Source organism: Dryobates pubescens, chromosome 8, assembly GCF_014839835.1.
Source record: "Dryobates pubescens isolate bDryPub1 chromosome 8, bDryPub1.pri, whole genome shotgun sequence".
NCBI classification, from domain to species: domain Eukaryota; kingdom Metazoa; phylum Chordata; class Aves; order Piciformes; family Picidae; genus Dryobates; species Dryobates pubescens.
The window spans coordinates 39600776-39612120 of record NC_071619.1 but is presented as its reverse complement, the minus strand read 5'-3'; positions in this window follow the sequence as shown (position 1 = coordinate 39612120).

Below are 11345 nucleotides of genomic sequence, written 5' to 3'. Positions count from 1 at the left end.
AGCAGAACACCAGAACAGGCTTCCCAGAGGGGTTGTGAAGTCTCCTTCCCTGGAGGCATTCCAAACATGCCTGGAAGTGCTCCTCCTGTGTGATTTACTCTAGGTGATCCTGCTTTAGCAGTGGGGTTGGACTAGACAGAAGGACCTCTTCAGAGGGCCCTTCCAACCCCTAGCATTTTGTGATTCTGAAGGGTCAAACTCCCACTCCTCTCCCCTCCCTCTCCTATGTGAGACATTTTTGGTTTATGGTCCTGGTTTTACAGAGGTGGAGACCAGATTGATAAGTCCAGTCTAAGAGTCTGCATGTTTTAAGATCTCAGATTTTGAAAGACACCAAGATAAGGAGAACCTTCATCAGAGCCACTGGAAAAGACATCTAAGATCATTGAGTCCCACTGTTGGCCTAGTACCACCGTGGCCATTGAACCATGCTCTGGTGTCCCACATCTCCATGGTTTTTAAGCACCTGCAGGGATGGTGACTCCACCACCTCCTTGTGCAGCCTGTTCCACTGCCTGACCACTCTTTCAGTAAAGAAATTTCCCCTGATATCCAGTATAAACCTCTCCTGGGGCAATTTGAGGCTATTTCCTCTCATTCTATCACTTGATATTAGCAAGAAGAGACCAGCCCCCACCTCATTCCAGTCTCCTTTCAGGCAGTTGTAGAGAGCAGTGAGGTTTCTTCTCAGCCTCCTTTTCTTCAGAGTAAAAGCCCCAGGTGCCCCACAGGACCTGTTCTCCAGAACCCCTCACCAGCATCACTGCCATTCTCTGGACATGCTCCAGCATCTCAATGTCTTCCTTGTAGTGAGGGTCCTGTTGAGGGCATCAGGGGCCATGGGAGGCAGAGGAAGGAAACAGGCAGCTCAGGGATGCTGAGTGAGGTGGTGGGTCTATCCACACGACAGCGTTGCTCACACAGAACATACCTCTTGCACTAGTCACCTCGGCTACCACTGGCCACGGGGCTGCAGAAGCAGGTGGCAGAGCCACCCTCGCGTTTACTCACCTTCTCCGTCCGGTTTTGCCACCACACACGTGGGGTTTTTGTGCTGCCTCAGCTGCAGGCAGCGCCCAGCCCAGACGGTTCATTACCGGCTGGGCCGCGTCCCTGCCTCCAGCAGCCCGGGGCGGGCACAGCAGATGGGCAGCGCCAGGGGGCACCGCCATGGATCGCGGGACTTAACGGGACATGGGGACAGGTCGGACGGGCCGGAGGGGTGGGGGCTGTGCTGGTGGGGGTCCCGGCTCTGGTATGGGGTGTGTTTTGGGGGCGAGGTGATGGTGGAGACACCGCTGTGGTATGAAGCAGCCCCACCAGGACAAGCTCATCCTCTGGGTTTCTCTCCTGCCGCCTGAGAAGTTTTGTCCCGGGACAGACTAAAAAAAGACCGGAGCCACCGCTCGGGAGGGAGGAGCTCGGCTGCCGCGGCCCCTCCCCGCCGCCCGCCTCCACCGGGCCGAGCCGAGCCGAGCCGAGCCGAGTCAGGGCGTTGTGGGACTGGACGGGACGGCACGGCAGGGCAGTCGGCGCGGAGCTCCGCGTCCCCCGGCGGCGGTGGCCAGGGCTGCTTTTGGCCCAACTTCGTAAGGGAGCACACAGCCAGCCCCGCAGGTCTGCAGCCCAGACTTGGGTGCCGTCCCCACAGGTAGGTTTGGGTCTCGGGGCTGTAGGAGTTGGTTTGGGGGTGAGGTAGAGCTGGCAGTGGTGGATGGGGGTACGTCGTTCTAGCCGGTCCCGGCGGTGCCCTGACGGTAGCTGAGACGAGAGGCGCCGTTTGCTTCCCGAGGTGCTGTTCAGCCTTTGGAGTGCTTTCTTCCCCACCCCGCGTCCCCAGTCCCCGCGGGGGTGTCGTGCAGCCCTGCGGGACACCTTCCCAGCTGCGAGCCTGGACTGGGCCGGTGGTTACAGACAGGAAGGCGCAGCAGCACCCCGGAGCTTCCACGCTGCGGCAAGGGGCCGGTGGTAGTGGGCAGGCCAGGTTTGAGGGCACATTTTGGGGATGGAGCGCCCCTCCTTTGCCGATTGTTGGCTTGGTGGTGCCCGGAATCCTGCCCTGAGCTCGAAATGGTTGTGGACTTGTACCGGTGTTTTGTAGCTCTCTAGAGAAACACCATTCCAAACACTCCAAGGAGGCGGTGGGAGTGGGATCCTGCCCTTAAAGGGCTGTCCGGCAAAGATGTGGATTTGCAGCACCGGTTAATTTGGTCTAACGAAACCGTAGTGACTTGGGCAGGCTGTGTGCCTTGCAGAGTTTAATTTGGGGTGAAGAAAGATAGCAACTAACCCCATGGTGGCAACCTGTCTATTTAAAAGAGACCGACAGAGAGCGACCTGTGCACTCCTTCAGGGCTGGATCCTGCCCCTGCCTCCTAGGGTAGCCCCCCAAGAAGCATTCCATGACCCAGTGTCGGCTTCCTGTTGGCTGCTGGTGCTGAGCATCACACAGCACCCAGGCATGTCTCAGGGAGGGCAACTCGTGGAGCCCTCAGCCAGACCTGGATTTTCCACTGCCCTACAGGTGCTCTGCAGCCTGAGAGGAGCGGGGAGGCAGCCAAGGAAATTTGATCCCTGGTAATGGGGAGCTGTCAGTGTTGAGTTGCAGCTGGTGTTTCTTATGTGTCTGTGCTGCATCTGCCGCATCGCCTCACCTGCCTGGAGCCGGGGCATTGCACACGCCTCTCCTGTTGCAGACCCTGTCACACCGCTGATTCTGCAGCTGCACCTCTCCATTCTCGAGAAAGCCTCAGCACTCTCTGCAGGGTTGCCTTGTGGAAACCTTTGTGTGGCCCTGTTTCTTGATGGGGTGCTTGCTTCACCCAGCAAAGGGATGAGAAGCCTGAGCAGGGTGACCGCTGGCGCAGTTTGGCAGCCTGTGTTATCCAAGAGGTGAGGTAGATGAACCATGGACATCTCCAGCTGTCAGAGCTTTGAGTCAAATCTGTCTCCTAGGGGAAGTATTCCCTGCTGGTAGCTCAGCAGGGGCAAGGCAAAAGAGCCATGGTGCTCTCTTCTGTCCCCTCTTTTGGGGACACTATGTATCACTTGATTTCCAGAGCCCTGCCAAATTTAAAGGTAAAAAGAGGAAGAGGAAGGAGGGTGACTGTGTCAGAGTTAGCAGATGTCCCCGGGCTTGCAACTGTCTTTGCAACCCAGCCATCCTGGCCCTCTTCTTGGGAACAGCACTGGGCTGGTGCTGCACGGGCTGTGAGGAGCCAGTCTTCGACGGCGTGAAGGAGCTTTCTGCCAGCGTTGGAAGGAGAGAGCTCTTGAGGGCAGAGGCTCAATCTGAAATCTAACTTTATGAAAATATGCCCTCTGTGGCCTCTTCCTCCTCTGCTTTTGATAGCCCAGCAGCCAATAGCTTCAGTGGGGCTGAGCCTCTGCTTCTTAAGTCACACACACCTCAACCACAAAGTAGATCTCTCATGTAAATGAAGAGACTAAATCATCAGGCTTTTTTTGCCTCTTATTCATGGTGGCACTCACTCTAAAGATAATACAATTAAGGGGGGGTGGGAATTACAGGCTACACCTCCCTGTAGAGCTATTGAGCTTGTTGCTGTTTCTCAGACTGATGCAAACACCCTGAAGGAGCTGGGGTGTGCGAGTGATGCTGGAACTGCCAGCAGCACTGCTTGGGGCCGAGCTGTGCCTCACAGCAGCCACTAAGCATAAAGTAGCAGTGTTTGGTGGGAATGGCCTTGGGAAAGACAGTTTTTTGAAGGACATCATAGCCACAGATGGATGGAAGCAGGAGAGGACCACAGAGGCAATGTGGATGGACAGGGACCCCAGGCTCTGAGCACTGAGAACTCTTGATGCTGCACCAGAGTACTGTAAGCATGCCTTGAACCAGCGACCTGGTGTGCAAGTGTGAGTGTCACACAGCTGCAAGGGCATGTCCTGCACCATCCTTGCCTTGTGACAGCCTCCCTGGGGCAGGGATGTGGGGGTGATCCTTGGCAGAGATTGGAGACTGACCAGCCCTGCAGATGAGGGCTTGCTGCTTGCCCTGCAGCAATGACTTGGGATGCAAGGATGGCAAATTGTGAAGCAGGTGCTTGAGGGTTTTTTGCACAGCTCCAGTATTTCTTCTCTTTGGGCACACCAGGCAGCATGGTGGGCAGGAGCCATGTTTCTGTGGGCACAGGACATGGTGGCCTTGCATTTTAACCCTGAAACCAGCCCTGCCTCTTTGTGGTGAAGGTACAGATTAGCATGGAAATGGCCATGTGTTTTGGAGGGGCAGCCCTTGCCACCTCACTTTCAGGTCATCTGCCATGTACCTGATGTTTGGGAGGGGGAGCCTCCTGCTTCAGGGCTTGGAGACAAATGGGGAGATTGCTCTGAGGAGGCAGAACAGTGCCTACAGGTGTGGCCTCACACTAATAAATGAAATGATTGATGAAGTCACTGTGGAATAACAAAACCCCAAGACTTTGACCCAGAGTGGTGAAAAACCTCTGCTTGGCCTCACTCTTCATGCAGCATGGCTGCTAGGGTGTTACAGGCTGTGGTGCAGAAACTTGAGCATGGAAAGAGGTGAGAGGAGCAACACAGCATCTTCTCAGAGCTGTGCTTGAGGTATGTTCCCTATCTGTTTCCACCCTCAATGGTAAAGGTGCTGCCTTGCAGCAGGGGTCCCACCACCTCTCTCGTTCACCTCAGACAAGTGGACTGGAAGTAAAGTACCAATGGTGTCACTGAAATTTGGCAGGAAGGAGCTTTTGGGAGGTGTTCTGGCACTGTGTCTGGGAACTGTGTGGGGCTCCCAACACATGGACTCCCAGCTGCTCAAAGGAGGCAGAAGCCCTGAGGTGTGCACTCCTTTCATCCATATGCTGCTACAGCCAGGCACATAGGAGGGCTTGAGCCTTTGCTTGGCACAGAATTGCTCAGTGGGAGCTCCAGGCATTTGTCTCACTTCCCTATCAGGTCTGGTCATGTCAGTCTTCTCTGCAACAAGCTCCTCCAAGTTCTCTGTATTTGCTCCTTGTTTTCATTCCTTTGAGCACCTGCAGCCTAGTCTGTCTGTATTTCTTGCACACTGATCACTGTAAAGCAAAGTGAGTATTAAAAGCCTCATCAGCTCCCTGGATGGAGATTGTTTAGCCTGGAGAAGAGGAGGCTCAGGGGAGACCTTCTTGCTGTCTACAACTACCTGAAGGGAGGTTGTAGCCAGGTGGGGGTTGGTCTCTTCTCCCAGGCAACCAGCACCAGAACAAGAGGGCACAGTCTCAAGCTGTGCCAGAGGAGGTTTAGGCTGGATTCTTCATAGAAAGAGAGATTGGCCATTGGAATGTGCTGCCCAGGGAGGTGGTGGAGTCACCATCCCTGGAGGTGTTCAAGAGGGGATTGGACGTGGCACTTGGTGCCATGGTGTAGTAGTCATGAGGTGTTGGGTGATAGGTTGGACTTGATCTCTGAGGTCTTTTCCAACCTTATTGATTCTATGATCCTATGACCCACAGTGGACAGCCATGTAGCACTGGGGTGATTGGTAAGGTCCGTGTTCAGAAGCAATTGCCATCATGGTCGTGGGAGATGCCATCATAAACAGCTAGGAGGCCTCCAAATTGGAACAACTGGCTTCAATCAGCATGGAATTTCAGTTTTCAGAGTTAGCTGGTGGGCTCCCTGTGTTTTGGGAGACAGAAGGCACCTCCTGCCTTTGTGTATAGCAAAGTCCTGGTGGTTATCTCCCATACCCTAGGTGTAGGTCACAGATTGAGAGCACAGCCAGGGACACTCCTGGGTGGGAAGATGACCCAGTTTGGGCCCTGTGACACGGCCTTTGATATGGCTGTGCCATGAACAAGAGGACACAGTCTCACACTGTGCCAAGGGAAGTTTAGGCTGGAGGTGAGGAGAAAGTTCTTCAGAGAGAGAGTTGTTAGCCATTGGAATGTGCTGCCCAGGGAGGTGGTGGAGTCACCATCCCTGGAGGTGTTCAAGAGGGGATTGGATGTGGCACTTGGTGCCATGGTTCAGTAGTCATGAGGTGTTGGGTGACAGGTTGGACTTGATGATCTATGAGGTCTTTTCCAACCTTATTGATTCTATGAGCTAGGTGTCTGCCTGCTAGCAATGGTGACATCTGGGAGACCTTGAGATGCCTCTGGAAGTGGTCCCTGAGAAGCAGGGTGAGGGCTTTGCAGCTCCCTGTCACTCCTGGGGGCTGAGGCTTTGTAACCTGGGGTTTAGGGTTCCACAATGAACAGAGCTTCTTGGGTTTCTTTCCTTTCATTGTTTTTCCTTCAGGGGCAAGTGCAAAAGCTGAGATGCTGCAGCTTTAAATATAAATTGAAAATAGGCTTCAGAGGTGCAGGGGAGTTTTAGCTCACCATTTGCAACTAGCTCTGTTGGAGGGGGTGTTGCAGTAAGTGTAGCTTGTGATTTATTTTTTATTCTCTTTTTTTAATCACCTTGGGGTTAGCAGTACTGCAGGTTTCTCAGGCCAAACAGGAAGGGATCTTGTTGGACAAGAAGAGTGGAAGGGAAGAGCAGAAGCCTCTCTCAGAAGTTTTGATGTTTTCTGAATTGCAAAACCCCCATCTGATGTCGTTCATCTTGCTGGAACAGTTATCCAGGTGACTAGCCATTCTAACTGGGTGTCCCTGTATCCTCTCTAGCTCAGGCTGGTTCCCACCAGCAGACCTCCATTTCCCATGAGCAGTGGTAAACAGCAGCACAGACCAACCATGGGTGAGCCAAGGTCCCTCTGCTCCTCTGCCAAAGCAGCAGGAGTGCCTCTGCTCTCAGCACACTGCTCCTTGCCCCACTGGTTGTTCTTCTCTGTCTCTCTGGCATGAAGCAAAACCACAGGCTGCAGCTGATCATACAGCCATCTTCCCAGGATAGGATGGGATAGGATGGGATGGGATGGGATAGAATGGGATAGGATGGGATGGAATAGAATGGGATAGGATGGGATGGAATAGAATGGGATAGGATGGGATGGAATAGAATGGGATAGGATGGGATGGAATAGAATGGGATAGGATAGAGAATTAATCAGGTTGGAAAAGACCTTTGAGATCATCAAGTCCAACCTATCACCCAACACCATCTAATCAACTAAAGCATGGCACCAAGTGCCCCAGCCAGTCTCTTCTTAAGCACTTCCAGATGTTCTTCCCAATGGATGTGCATCTCCAGCTGTGGTCCTCTCTTCCCTTGTTGGGGCTGATGTGCCCAGACAGGACTGCAGGGCTCATTTAAGAAACCTAACACCAGCACATTTGGGACTGTAGCTGTTTCTGCTGCCTGCTGTTTGACATCTTCAGGTTTCCACTTTTTGATTCATGGAGCTGTGACATTGCCTGGTTCTTTTGGGAAGTGTCTCTTTCAGCCCCAGATCAAAAGGACCCAGCTGGGGTGAAATGTTCTTTCTGCCTGCTCTCAGCCCATAAGTGCTACATCAATTTTTCATCTTCCTTTTGATCTTCCCCACACACACCCTGTTTTTTCTTCTCAAAAGAGAGATTTTGAAGGGAAGAGAACCTTTGAGAGAGTAGAGATGTGCATTTAGATGTCATCAGATTTTTTTTGAGGGATAGTTATGCATTAGCATTGGTGAATAGAAGAAACCAGGTTGGAAGAGACCTTCAAGATCATCAAGTCCAACCTATCATCCAACACCACCTAATCAACTAAACCATGGCACCAAGCACCCTATCAAGTCTCCTCTTGAACACCTCCAGTGATGGTGACTCCAGCACCTCCTCAGGCAGCACATTCCAATGGGCAATCACTCTCTCAGTGTAAAACTTCCTCTTAACCTCCAGCCTAAACCTCCCCTGACGCAGCTTGAGACTGTGTCCTCTTGTTCTGGTGCTGGTTGCCTGGGAGAAGAGACCAACCCCTTCCTGGCTACAACCTCCCTTCAGGGAGTTGTAGAGAGCAAGAAGGTCACCCCTGAGTCTCCTCTTCTCCAGGCTAAGCAACCCCAGCTCCCTCAGCCTCTCCTCACAGGGCTGTGCTCCAAACCCCTCCCCAGCTTTGTTGCCCTTCTCTGGACACCTTCCAGCAACTCAACATCTTTCCTAAACTGAGGGGCCCAGAACTGGACACAGGACTCAAGGTGTGGCCTAACCAGTGCTGAGTCCAGGGACAGAATGACTTCCCTGCTCCTGCTGGCCATAGTGTTCCTGATGCAGGCCAGGATGCCATTGGCCCTCTTGGCCGCCTGGGCACACTGCAGGCTCATGTTCAGCCTACCATCAACCAGTATCCCCAGGTCCCTCTCTGCCTGGCTGCTCTCCAGCCACTCTGACCCCAGCCTGTAGCACTGCATGGGGTTGCTGTGGCCAATGTGCAGAGCCTGGCACTTGGATGTGTTCAATCTCATGCCCTTGGCCTCTGCCCATCTGCCCAGCCTGTCGAGGTCCCTCTGCAGAGCCTCTCTACCCTCCAGCAGATCAACTCCTGCCCCCAGCTTGGTGTCGTCTGCAAATTTACTGATGATGGACTCAATGTCCTCATCCAGATCATCAATAAAGATGTTAAAGAGCATGGGGCCCAGCACTGATCCCTGGGGCACACCACTGGTGCCTGTCTGCCAGCTGGCTGTGGCACCATTCACCACCACTCTCTGGGCTCAGCCCTCCAGCCAGTTCCTAACCCATCGCAGTGTGCTCCCATCCAAGCCAGGGGCTGACAGCTTGGCCAGGAACTGACAGCTTGGCCAGGAAAGATAAGTGGTCTTGGGTCTTGAAGGGTCTAAGGCAACAGATTTTCCAAGCCATTTCCAAGCCATTGAGGTGGCTGCAAATTGCTTTTATCTGAGTATTGTTTTTAAGGGTCTGTGCTTCCTTTTCACGTTAGAAGATGATAATGTTCATGTTTTTCATGTGTTCCAGTCATTTGGATCCTGTCAGCTTCAGGCTTGCTGGATCACGTCCCCATGCACGCTGGTGCTCAGCTGTGGCCACTGTCACCCAACCAGCCAGCAGATGTGATACCACAGTGCCCCAAGCCCATAGGGGGAGGAGAGCAAGACAGGCAGAGCCAGGGGGCTGAGCAAGGGGTTTACTTCACCTGATGCTGTGACTGCTTGCATGGGATGTGTGGGCTGCTGGAAACTGCCCTTGTGGTGTTCTCTCTCTCTGTTGTTTGAAAATCTCTGCTGAGATCCCACTTGGAGTACTGTGTCCAGCTCTAGAGTCCTGGCACAATAAAAGGACATGGACCTGTTGGAGTGGGTCCAGAGAAGGCCAGAGAAATGATTTGAAGGCTGGAACCCCTCCGCTGTGAGGACAGGCTGAGAGGGTTGGGATTGTTCAGTCTGGAAAAGAAGGCTCTGGGGAGACCTTTCAGTACTTCAAAGGCCTATAAGAATGATGGGGACAATCTTTTCATCTGAGCCTGTTGTAACAGGACAAGGGGTGATAGTTTTGAAGTAGAAGAGGGAGATTTAGAGTAGATAGAAGGCAGACACTTTTACAATGAGAGAGGTGAAGCACTGGAACATGTGGTTTAGAGAGGTGGTAGATGCCCCATCACTAGAAACATTCAAGGCCACACTGGATGGCTTTTTGAGCAGTGTGATCTAGTGAAAGATGTCCCTGTCCATGGCAGAAGTGTTAGTCTAGATGACTTCTGGAAGTGTCTTCCAACTCATAACACTCTGTGGTTGTGCTGTGTAAGTGATCCATCAGATCTGTTGGGCGTTTTGCTGTTGAACAGTGACAACAACAACCAACCAAACAGTACCAACAACAAAAACCCCACCCCACCCCCCAAAACTCCCACAGGTCTCAGCCCTTGAGAAACCCTCACATTTTAAGGCTGTGTTTTCTTACTCCTGTTGCTGTTTGTCCACCCAACCATTGCCCAACCTCACCATGAAGGGCAGTGATCCTCACCCCGCAGCACTGGTCCCCCTTGAATGCTCTCCAGGCCATGCAGCAGCATTCCTGCCAGCTCTCACCAGAGGCAGGAGCTGGGCTCAAATGCCTCTTGCCTTTCAGCAGCAACCATGCTAGTGCTGGCTTTGTTGCATACCAATGAGCACTAATTGGCCTTGGCTTGTTATTGATGTTGTGTGGGAGCCTTTTGTGGAATGGCAGGATGGAAGATGGGGAGACACTAAGGTCCTCTGCCATGGGGTGGCTTCCTGGGGGGATGGGGACTGAACTCCTATTCCTTGCAGCAGCCTCTCCATTTGTGAGCCATGGGAGGGCCATGCCTACTGGCTTTACACCACCCTTAGTAATGGCCCACCTGGCTTGTGGACTCCCCTTCTTGACATGGCAGGAGGTTACAGGCAGGGTGTGTTTAAACACACCTAGGGGCATGGGAAGGAGTTGAGCTCTTTGGAAGGCTATGTAGTGCTTGCCTGCAGGTCTTCTCAGCATCAACAATTCAATGCTGCTCTCCTATCTCCATCCCCAAGGCACTGCACACAACCCCTCCGTGCTCTGTCACATTTGCCAGTGTTACCCCTGAGCTGTTCACCTCTCCACTGCTCCTTTATCATTGTTGTAAAGTCTGGTGTTTGCTGCAGCAGTTGGGTATCTCTGCATCTGTCTGCTGAGCCTGAGTGATGAAGGGCATGGAAACCTCCAGAGGGTGGTCACAGAATCACAGATTAATAGGGTTTGGAAGGGCCCTCTGAAGATATCTAGTCCAACCCCTCTGCTAAAGCAGGTTCCCCTAGATCAGGTTGCACAGGAATGTGTCCAGCTGGGTTCTGAGGGTCTCCAGAGAAGGAGACTATAACCTCTCTGGGCAGCCTGTTCCAGTGTGCTGGCACCCTCAAAGTAAAGAAATTTTCCCCTAAGTTCAAGTGGAACCTTCTGTATTTAGTTTGTACCCATTTCATAGTAGTATCATAGTATCAGTCAGGGTTGGAAGGGACCACAAGGATCATCTAGTTCCAGCCTCCCTGCCATGCCCTTGGATTGTCACTACACAGCACTGACAAGATCCCAGCCCCATTGTCCTGCTGTGGAGGAAACACCACCATGGTTTGCTACAAGCCAGAGAGAGAGGGAGGCTTGATGGGGCTGGCTTGCCCTCCTGAAAATAACTTCTATCACACACAAAACAGAAGTCTGGCTAATGTGGGATGCTGCAGCTGTAGGATGGGAAGCTGACCTCGTGCTGGGGACAGCCCTGGCACAGGCAGGACAGCATCCAGCCCCACAGTATGCTGGGGCTTCTGCCAAGCAGCAGTGTTGTGGTTGTTGGTTCATATGTGGCTCTGCTAATTTTGGCCCCACTGACCCTGCTGTTTTTGTGCTAGGATTTGCAAGCAACATTTGCCAAAGCTGAGAATCAAGCCCATAGCTTTGCTGGCATTCAAGTCCTGATCATCTCCTGTGAAGAACAGCAAG